Source organism: Ursus americanus, chromosome 16 (assembly GCF_024610735.1).
Source record: "Ursus americanus isolate L20-20 chromosome 16, mUrsAme1.1.p, whole genome shotgun sequence".
Classification (NCBI taxonomy): Eukaryota; Metazoa; Chordata; class Mammalia; order Carnivora; family Ursidae; genus Ursus; species Ursus americanus.
The window spans coordinates 20,303,559-20,313,414 of NC_142142.1; the positions used below are offsets into that span (position 1 = coordinate 20,303,559).

General features: G+C 45.4%; 1 pseudogene; it reads left to right on the forward strand.

The window, feature by feature from the left end:
• Positions 1–208: 208 nt before the first annotated feature.
• On the forward strand, positions 209–2,028 carry LOC148108774 (UPF0449 protein C19orf25 homolog pseudogene; annotated as a pseudogene).
• Positions 2,029–9,856: the final 7,828 nt, after the last annotated feature.

The following is a 9,856-nucleotide window of genomic DNA, read 5'->3' on the forward strand; positions in this document are numbered from 1 at the left end:
TTGTGATTGTGCATTTATTTTTCTAGGAAAAAAATACCTATAGCTTTTATCAAATTTTTAAAGGGATCTTGGACTCCAAAAAAGACTTAAAGCCACCTCTTGTGGACAGCCTCCTCAAATGGCTTTATGTAGCCCCACTTTAGAGAAGGGGAGATCGAGTAAACCAGTAATTACCAAGCAACCCGACTCATACTGCAACGTCACGAACATGCAGGAGGTTCCTGAGAGATTCTTCAGGGAGAAGAACAGCCCTTGTGGGCCAGTCCCAAAGATTTTAACTGAGTGGGGAGGTCAGGTGGGCAAGGTGAGAGGAGGTGCAGCTGCTCTCCATAACATGCATTTCATACTTGACCCTGTTCTCCAACCCTCTCTGTGCTCCTCCATCTCAGCTTTCCCCCAAACTACGCCTACTCACTGGTACCCTGGAAGCCAGCCCAGGGCATGACCAGGGGCTTCCCTCCAGCTGTGTCCCAAAGCACATAAGTTTGTGACATCTGGAAATTTGCACATCTGGGAACCAGTTCTCAGGCTAGCTACCACATTTCACTTTCATGATTTCCTGTCTGTCTTTTCTGTTTATTGCAGGACTCTTAAATCATGGTGGCTGTGTTCAAACTCCTTATCTTAGTGACTATCTGTGTTTTGAATCCCTTGCTCCCCCCCCCACCAAGTTGAGTGGGAAATGTTTCCTGTCAACATTTCTTCTCTCCTCTTTGATGAATATAACTTGAGCCATTTGTTATCTTCATGAATTTCACTTAAAAAGGATGAAGATCCCATGTTCCAAGATCACTCATGAAGATACCTACCAAAAAAAAAAAAATCACTCATGAAGATATTAAATAAACCAAGAGTGACCTTCATTCAGCCTCCATCACAGCCTGTGGAGACCTCCCAGAAAGTAGGCTAATAACTTTGTGTTTTTATCTATTCTGTGGTCATATCTGTGCCTTGACAGACCACGTTGGATTCTTTCCAAGAATATAATTTCTTGAGAGTAATTCAATGTTTCTTGAAAATTGTAGTCTGCCTTCTGTCCCTCAGGAATGTGTCTAAACCATGCTTTCCAAATACCATTCAGTCTTCCACAAAGTGTCTGTGTTTTAGGTATTTTCTCCCCACATGATGACATGGAGTGTTGCTGCATACAAGAAATGGGCCCATGAATCTCACTCTGGCATTCAAGGCCCTCCAATTTAGTGACTTTTCCTTCTAGAGATTTATCCTCTATAAGGATATGAGCTCTAAACTCAGATGACCTACCCTCAAATTCTGGCTTGCATACTTCCTAACTGTATGACTCTGGGCAAGCTGATTAACATCTCTGAATCTCAGTTTCCTGTCATAGAGTGACCAAAAGAATTAAATTACATGGAGTTACTGAGGCAATTAAATGAGATAACATATGGAACGCATTTAGCAAAGTGCCCGGACCATATAAAGTACTGTGGTAGGGAGAATGGCCCCCCCAAAATGTCCATACCCTTATCCCTAGAACCTGAGAAAGAAATAGCACAAATATAGATTAAGGACCTTCAAATGGGGAGATTATCCTGGATTTTGTGGGTAGGTAAAATCTAATTACATGCACGCTTAAAAGCAGAGAGCTTTCTCTGGCTAGAGGCAAAAGAGATGCAGCAGTAGATGGAAGTGGGTGCTTGGTGGTGCTGGCAGCTCAGGGGGCACACCTGGGGGTGGGTTCCAAGGCCAAGAAGAGAGTGGTGCTGACAACAGGCTCAGGGCCCCCCACGGTGGAGCAGAGCATGGATGATGTGTGGGAGGTACCTGCCAAGGACTCCATCTTCACCACCCTGGTCCCAAAAGACTCCCCAGACTTCCCTGGGAGGGTGGAGGGCACATGTCCAGCTGGAGCAGCTCTACCACCAGAGCCTGGCTTATATAGCCATGAATCAGCAGCTGTGGCAGGGACACGACAGACTAAAGCAGAAGCGTGAGGAGCTAGAGCAGGATGTTGGCCACGTGGAGTAAGTGGCACGGCCTGGGGCCATGGCTGCCTCCTTGGACTGACTTGGCTCACCTGCTTGCCTGAGCATGTGCCCCCTGGGCAGGGTGTACACAGGCTTGTTGGAAACTTCGGTCCTTCCCACCACACCTGACCTAACACACCTCAGACGTGGGCCCCCAGGTTCTATGCTCTCTGTTCCATGGCCTAGGCATGTCCCAGTACCTGGAGACCTCGGGGGACAGAGTCTGCATGGGGTGTGGCAGATGCACCTGCCTCAGTTGGACATGGCCCCTCCCTGAGGGTCAGGTCTGGGGCAGTGTGGATGCAGCTAACTCTGGAGCCAGGGAGCCCAGGTTGGACCCCATGTGGGGTCCCTAGCACCTACAGGCCAGTCCAGCCATCCTTCCCTCCCTTATTCTAATGACCAAGCTTCACCACATTATCCCAGGAGACTGAGCTGGCAAAACTCATCCTGCTGTCTCTGCCCATCCCTGTGTGAACTGTGGGCCCCTGGAAGTTCCAGAAGAACATGGTGGTTCTATCCCCTCTTCCACCACAGTGGCCGTGGCTGTATGAGGAGCAGTTGCCCAGCAGGGCCCAGATCTGAGATGGGGCCTCTGGCAGGTGCACTCATCAGCACACCCAGCACCCCGATCTAAGGCATGGGTACTCTTCTAGTGGGCACTTGCTGGTTCATGGTTGGGATGCAGGACCAACCTGTTAGCTGTGGCATCTGATTACACAGGGGCATCATGTTTAGGTTCCAGTGAGAGGATGAGCTGGTCAGTCACCCACTGGAGTCCTCATTGGGCTGCTTCTGTCCTGGCAAGCTTTGCCTGTGGGCAGGTGTAGGGGCATGGAGCAGGAGAGGATCTTGGACAGGGTTTTTCACCCTGAAAGACAAACCATGAGAAGACCAGAGAAGCAATGGCCTACAAGAGGTGGCCCAAAGGCCAGGCTGCTCGTGGGTGTCCCTACTGAGTCCCTCATTTCCCCTCTGCAACTGGTGGCCTGACAGTGACTCTGTGAGCTATGGTCCCTGGAAGTTCAGAGAAGTAGGGGACCCATCACGGCAGGGCCCTGACACGGGTTACACTGAGAATCCCAGGAAGTATTTTTCTTTCCTTTGAGGAAGACTGAAAGACCCCCAAAACTGGAAAGCAGAAACTGGATCATGGGGGGCACGGTGTACTGGAAATATGGGCATGGCTCCAGTTACAGTGGTGGATGCCAAGGCTAGGCTGTCTGGGGCCCCCTGGCCCACAGCGCATCCTTCCCCAGCTGCTAACAGCTTGCCCTTGGTGCTAGGTGTTTCACGCCTCCCTGCTTGGCCCTGGCTTCCAGGGGCTGCCTGATTCTGGGGCTCGATGTACCTTTCAGAGCCCCCTGAGGTCAGGCAGAGACACTCCCACTGCCCTTCCTCTGCTGCCATGGTGGATCCTGGGTCCACACCTTAGCTCTGCCTCCAGACACCTGTCCGAAGGCGTCTCCTCAAGCATGTCTCCTGGCGGAAGCCAGCTCTGCAGTCAGCTCATGGACCCAGGGTGGAGGTGAGCAGGACAGAAGGGCCACAGAGCCCTCCACCCTGTCTTCACCCACAAAAATGGAGCCATGGGCAGCAGCGCAGAGTGTGATTTGATAGCTGTGTTTATTAAAGGTGCATGTCAGAAAACAGAGAGACACAGCAGCGGAAGAAGTCAGGGAGATTTGAAACAAGACCAGGACCCACAATCCGTGGGTTGAAGAATGGAGTAGGCCACAGATGAGGACCACAGAGAGGCTTCTAGAAGCTAGAAGCTGACAGCAAGGAAACAGGGACTTCAGTCCTAACCATAAAGAACTGACTCCCGCACCCTGAATGATCTTGAAAGTGAATTCAAATCAAAACCACATTGAGATACCACCTTTCACCAGTTAGAATGGCAAAAATTGACAAGGCAGGAAACAACAAATGTTAGAGAGGATGTGGAGAAAGGGAATCCTTCCTACATTGCTGGTGGGAAAGCAAGTTGGTACAGCCACTTTGGAAAACAGTGTGGAGGTCCCTTAAAAAAGTTAAAAATTGAGCTACCCTATGATCCAGCCATTGCACTCCTGGGTATTTACCCCAGAGATACAGACGTAGTGAAGAGAAGGGCCATATGCACCCCAATGTTCATAGTAGCATTGTCCACAATAGCTAAATCGTGGAAGGAGCCGAGATGCCCTTCAACAGATGATTGGATTAAGAAGTTGTGGTCCATATATACAATGGAATATTACTCAGCCATCAAAAGAGCGATTTCTCAACATTTGCTGCAACATGGACGACACTGGAGGAGATAATGCTAAGCAAAATAAGTCAAGCAGAGAAAGACAATTATCATATGGTTTCACTCATTTATGGAACATAAGAAGTAGGAAGATCGGTAGGAGAAGAAAGGAAAGAAGAAAGAGGGGATAAACAGAAGGGGGAATGAACCATGAGAAACTATGGACTCTGGGAAACAAACTGAGGGCTTCAGAAGGGATGGGGGGTGAGGGAATGGGATAGGCTGGTGATGGGTATTAAGGAGGGCATGTATTGCATGGTGCACTGGGTGTTATATGCAAGTAATGAATCATGGAACTTTACATCAAAAACTAGGGATATACTGTATGGTGACTAACATAATATAATAAAAAAATATTATAAAAAAAAAAAGAAAAAAGAAAGAAAGTGAATTCTTGCCCAAGAGCCTCCGGGAGGGAGCATGGGTTTGATTTTTAGCTAAGTGAGACCAATGTCAGACCTCTGTCCCACAGAAACTGTGAGATATAAATTTATACTGTTTTAGCTGCTAAAGATGTGGTAATTTGTGACAGCAGTAATAGAAAACTAATACATTGCTCAATAATATTGGCCATTATTTGCCAGTGACCCGAGCCTAAGAAGATTTTCCAACTCAACTACATTCTTCTTCTTCTAGTCTCTAGAAGTTTCCTTCCCTCAAGCAGCCACCTTCAAATTCACCTCCCTTGGTGCCTTTCAAGATCCTTCCATGAGAATCAATCACCCTTGAGCTTCCAGAGCACAGCAATAAATGCTTTGCTCCTTCCAATATATGGCATGGATACCTTTTTTTAAATAGTGAGACAAACTTGCCCAAAGTCCAACAGTCCCTAAGAAGAAAAGCTATGATTTGACTTCCAGTGACTTCAGGTCTGCTTGATTCTAAATTTGTCATTCTTTCTATTGTTTTGTGGTATTTTGAATAAATATTACCTTTGCCATCATCACTACAGCCCCTTGGAACAATCCCTACGAACATTCCTGTGGTGCTTCAGAAAGCTGTTTTATTTTTCTAATTAAAGATGAGAAAATTGAAGGGGTGCCTGGGTGGCTCAGTCGGTTAAGCATCCGACTCTTGGTTTCAGCTGAGGTCATGAACTCAGGGTTGTGAGATCGAGCCCCATGTTGGGCTTGGCACTGGGCATGGATCCTGCTTAGGATTCTCTCTTTCCCTCTCCTTCTGCCCCTCCCCCACCCCCTCTCTCTTTCTCTCTAAAGTAAATAAATACATCTTTTTAAAAAATGAGAAAATTGAAGCCCGGAGAGTTTAAAGGGTCTGCCCAAGTGCACATCATCCCTGAGAGACCCAGTGGAGGCTTGAGCTCAGGATTCCTGACTGCATAAACACCTCAGTGTCCTTTCTGCCATTCCACAGCAAGTTCTAGTCAGTGCTGACAAATTAAATGTTGTGCAGTGTTGGCCTTGCTCTCTCTTTCTCTTTTCTAAAATTACTGCAGGGCAGTATTTCTAGCATCTCTGAGTCAGATTTCAGTGGTTTTGCTGTCTTGAGTATACGAGCCATACCTCCCAATGCTGGGTCAGCTGCAAATTACATTTGTGTCACACTGACTTCTTCCAGACTACACACCCAGATAGGGAAGGGAGTGGATTCTGACACCAGCTCCTGAGGCCACAGGGCCCCATCTTCTTCTCCCCCAACACAGGCAAACCAGCTCCAATCCCCCTTAGGTTAAGGTCTTTTGGTCAATTTTTAATCAATGTGACTTTAAAAGTAAATGTTTTATTTTAAAATAGCACATCAATTGTGAAAAAAGAAATTGAACATCACATTTAATCCCACCACCCTGAAAACCTAAAGGACATTACTTTGAAATTGAAATGTTCCTATAGGTAGCATATGGACTCTTTATCTAATACTGTAAAAATGAATATGTTAAACGCATAATAATGTTTTCCTTTGCCTATTTAGGGACCTAAGATTTGAAAAGCAATTTGGGTTGATTACACTTTCAAAAAAAAAAAAAAAAAGAAAAGAAAAAACCTTCATTGAATATTTTCTTTTTTTAAGTCTCTAGGTTTACTTTTTAAATTTCTTGTTTCATTAATTTTACTGTTCGATGAAACAAGATCTACATTCGTCCTTGAATATAAATCACCTTTCTGATTCTGACCTCTAGGACCTACCTTAGTTTTTCTTTAACACATTAATGCAAATACCCCCTTCTTTACCCCTGAGGAACATTCTTGTAGCTCTGAAGATTCTGCAAAGTTCCCATTTGCGAAGTGCTCCCCAGCCTGCTTTCATCAAAAGTTACAATAGCGTTTTCATTACCTTCTACTTCTCTAGACTCCTGGGCTCTAGGTTCCTTGTGAAGGAAAGAAAATAACAATCCGTGCAATGGTATTTTCTGTTTTTTTTTTTTCTGTTCTTTCTTCGTCTATGGAGTTTGACTGAATGCAGCATTTTCTGTTTCCATAATTGTATATAGCAAAAATTTTCTCAAAGCCCTCAACCTGTTGCTATGGCCTTTCATTTTTTTGGCAGTCCCTGTCTTTGTTTCGGGAGGCCTCAACTTAGGTTACTAGGTTTTTCTCATGTTTCTCCTTTTTATAAAAGGGAGGCATTGCTTTTTCTATTCTAACTTCACCGATCCAGTCCTGTTTTACTTACCTGAGAAGTGAAACATTTAATAATATTTTATTTGTAGATGGCGAGCCTAACCGTTCCAACACAATACAGTCTCTTGAATAGATCAATGGGCATTTATTGGTGATCTGGCTTGAGTTTTTTTATCATTTATTAAAGTATTCCATGAATATGTATTTACACATATTAATTTATTAATCACAACAAATTCGTGGTAACTTAACTGGCTTCGTTTTACAGACAAGGACACTGAGGTACAGAAACATTAAGGATCTTGCTCAAGGTCATACAGTGAGTAAGGGACACAGCCACAGTCTGTACCCAGGCAGTCTGGATGTCAGGTCAGGTATTGGTTCATGGGACATGTCCGTGGCTGTCTAGGAATACACATGAACTTTCAAATAAGTATTTATTATTTCGAGAATTAATTTGAGAGTATATTGATTCTTTTTTTCAAAAAGCAATTAGTAGATATTAGCTCTCTGCCTTCACTACGGTAGATACTGTGGAGAAGAGAATCGGCAAAGTACTGTCTACCACGGAGGGTATTTAAATCTAGCTGAGGAGAGCAGAGATAGAGATATAACACAACTAAATAACAAGAGAATTAACATTTGAGTAAAAGACTATGTAGAACAGTTTATCCGTGATAGTGGAAATTGTAAAATGGGAAAATAATTGTGGGATCCATTTTGTCACAGTAGTACAATGGACTAGCACCATAGCACGAGTAAACTAAAGGAGAAAAAAAAAGGAAAATCTTTACACCAGAAATGCATTCAACTAACTCAAACAATACTTATTAGGTGCCTACTATATGTCAGGCAGTGTTCTTGGTACTGATTATTAAACTATGGAATGAATTATCAAGAGAAATTATAAAATCACTTTCTCTCGGAGACCTGAAAGTAGGGTGATCTATATTTAGATCCCGAGGCAGGGAGATGAGCTGGGTGATGATAATCGTACCTAATAATACCAGGCTGACCTGAAAGAGGGACACTTTGTGGCCCTCTCTCTTGCTGTCTCATCGAGGTGCACAGGGAGGAGAGCCAACACATCATCTCAAGAGCTCACAGAAGTTCAAGGCTAGTGTTGTATATTTTTCATCATCCAACCCAATCCTTTACCCCTCATGTTCCTCTCAAGCTCTTTTCTAGAGCCCTCCAGAGCTAGATCCATGATCCACAAACTCCCCCAATTCCTCATTGCTCTGACCACTCCCTCTTCTCCTGGCCCTGTGGAAACCTGGCTTTCCCCTGAGACCACGCTTCTCCCACAGCCTCTCAAGGCCCTGTTCCCTCTCACACCAGGTGTATCTCGGGACTAGGAGGTGGGGTGAGTATCCTCTTTGCACCTGTTAAACATTTCCCCCAGTTTCCTTTCTCTGAAACTGTGGCTCCTTTGAAGCTCCTGCCTTCAGATTACACACACAAGCCTTGTGGTTGTCAAATATCTGCCCCTCCATTCACCAGGTACACATCCTCCTTCTTTCACTGAAGGCTTTGCTTTGGGCTTCAGGTCTTATTCTCCTTCCCCACCTGTCATCTTCCGGATGCCTTCAACATACACAGGAATGAACTACCCAAATCCCCGGCCTCTCTGTTCCTTGCCTTTCTCACATTCCCCAACCACAAACATCCACTCCCATGGTCCCACCCTAGACCTTGCTGTTGACGGCAGCTCCGCCCTGATTTCAAACATCCTACTCCCTGACAACCACCTTATCAAAACTCTCAGGCTACCTACCCCTTCGCTTTCCTACTGTCTTTGACCCCATCATTAGATTCTTCTTACCCAGTTTAAACAATCCCTCCCTTGCCGTCACCCTCAACACCTTTGCTCAACCGATTTTTTTCTCTCCCTCTCTTTCTCTCTCTCTCCATTGTATTCATTTAGAAAAACTTCAGCGGTCATTGAACCAAGTTATGTGCCTTTTCTTTGCCTATACCCAAGCAGCTGAAGATTCCCGGGGAAAAAGAAGCATAAAATTCAGCCAACTGGTTTCTCTTTAATTTCATCCCCACAAACATCAAATGAGCACTGCCTGAAAAATTTACTATGCTTCTCCAGCAAATTCATTTCCCATTTGCCAAGCCAACCAGGTCACACCTTTTACTTTCTCCTTAAACTTCCCCAATCCATTCTTACCATTTTCCTTCTTAATTGAAGATCTTGTACTCCACTGAAAAAATACATGCTAGCAGGGAGGAACAGCCTGATATCACTTCCAAGAAAATGTGTACCAATCTTGCCTCCTCTCTTATTAAAACAGAAAAACTATCACTTCTGTGTCAATGCTCCACCCCCTTATCTGGGCTCGCCACTTCATCTCTTCTAACCTCTTGAGGACTACACTCCTGTTACTCCCTAGATTAGCAGTTCTCCAAGTGTGATCTGCAAACCTCTGCAGGTCCCTGAGACTCTGCAACCTGTTCTTTCCCAACTTCCCCCACCCTGTCTCTCATCAGTGGTACATTAACAGTGCCAAGTAAAATCCGGGGAGTCATCTTGACTCTCCCTTCCCCTCAGCGCCTTCAAATCTAGCACTAACTCTTGTTGTTTGTCTGCCATCCTAATCAGCACCTGTAACTCAGCCACTATTTTCCTTCCCCAACCTGGCGTGAAGGTCACCTAACACAGTTCCTTGCTTCTGCTTATATCCCCCAAATCCATTCTCCACACAACAGCCAGTGAGCTCTTACAACCCCATAGCAGACCACATCATTCCCCCCAGAGTCAGTTGATAGCTGTCGGTTGCTCATAGAAAACAGCCCACAAGGAGCAGCAAAGTCTGGTTCCTGCCTCCCTCTGCCATCTTGTGCATTCCCTTTAGAGTGGCCGCTCCCCTCCTGTGGAGCACTCCAAGCCCCTCCCAGCTCCTGGCTTTGGCACGTGTTCACTTGGCATGGAATTCCTGTTCACCAGCTCCTCAGATGAACAGCACATTCTCATTCTTTGGGTCCTTGAC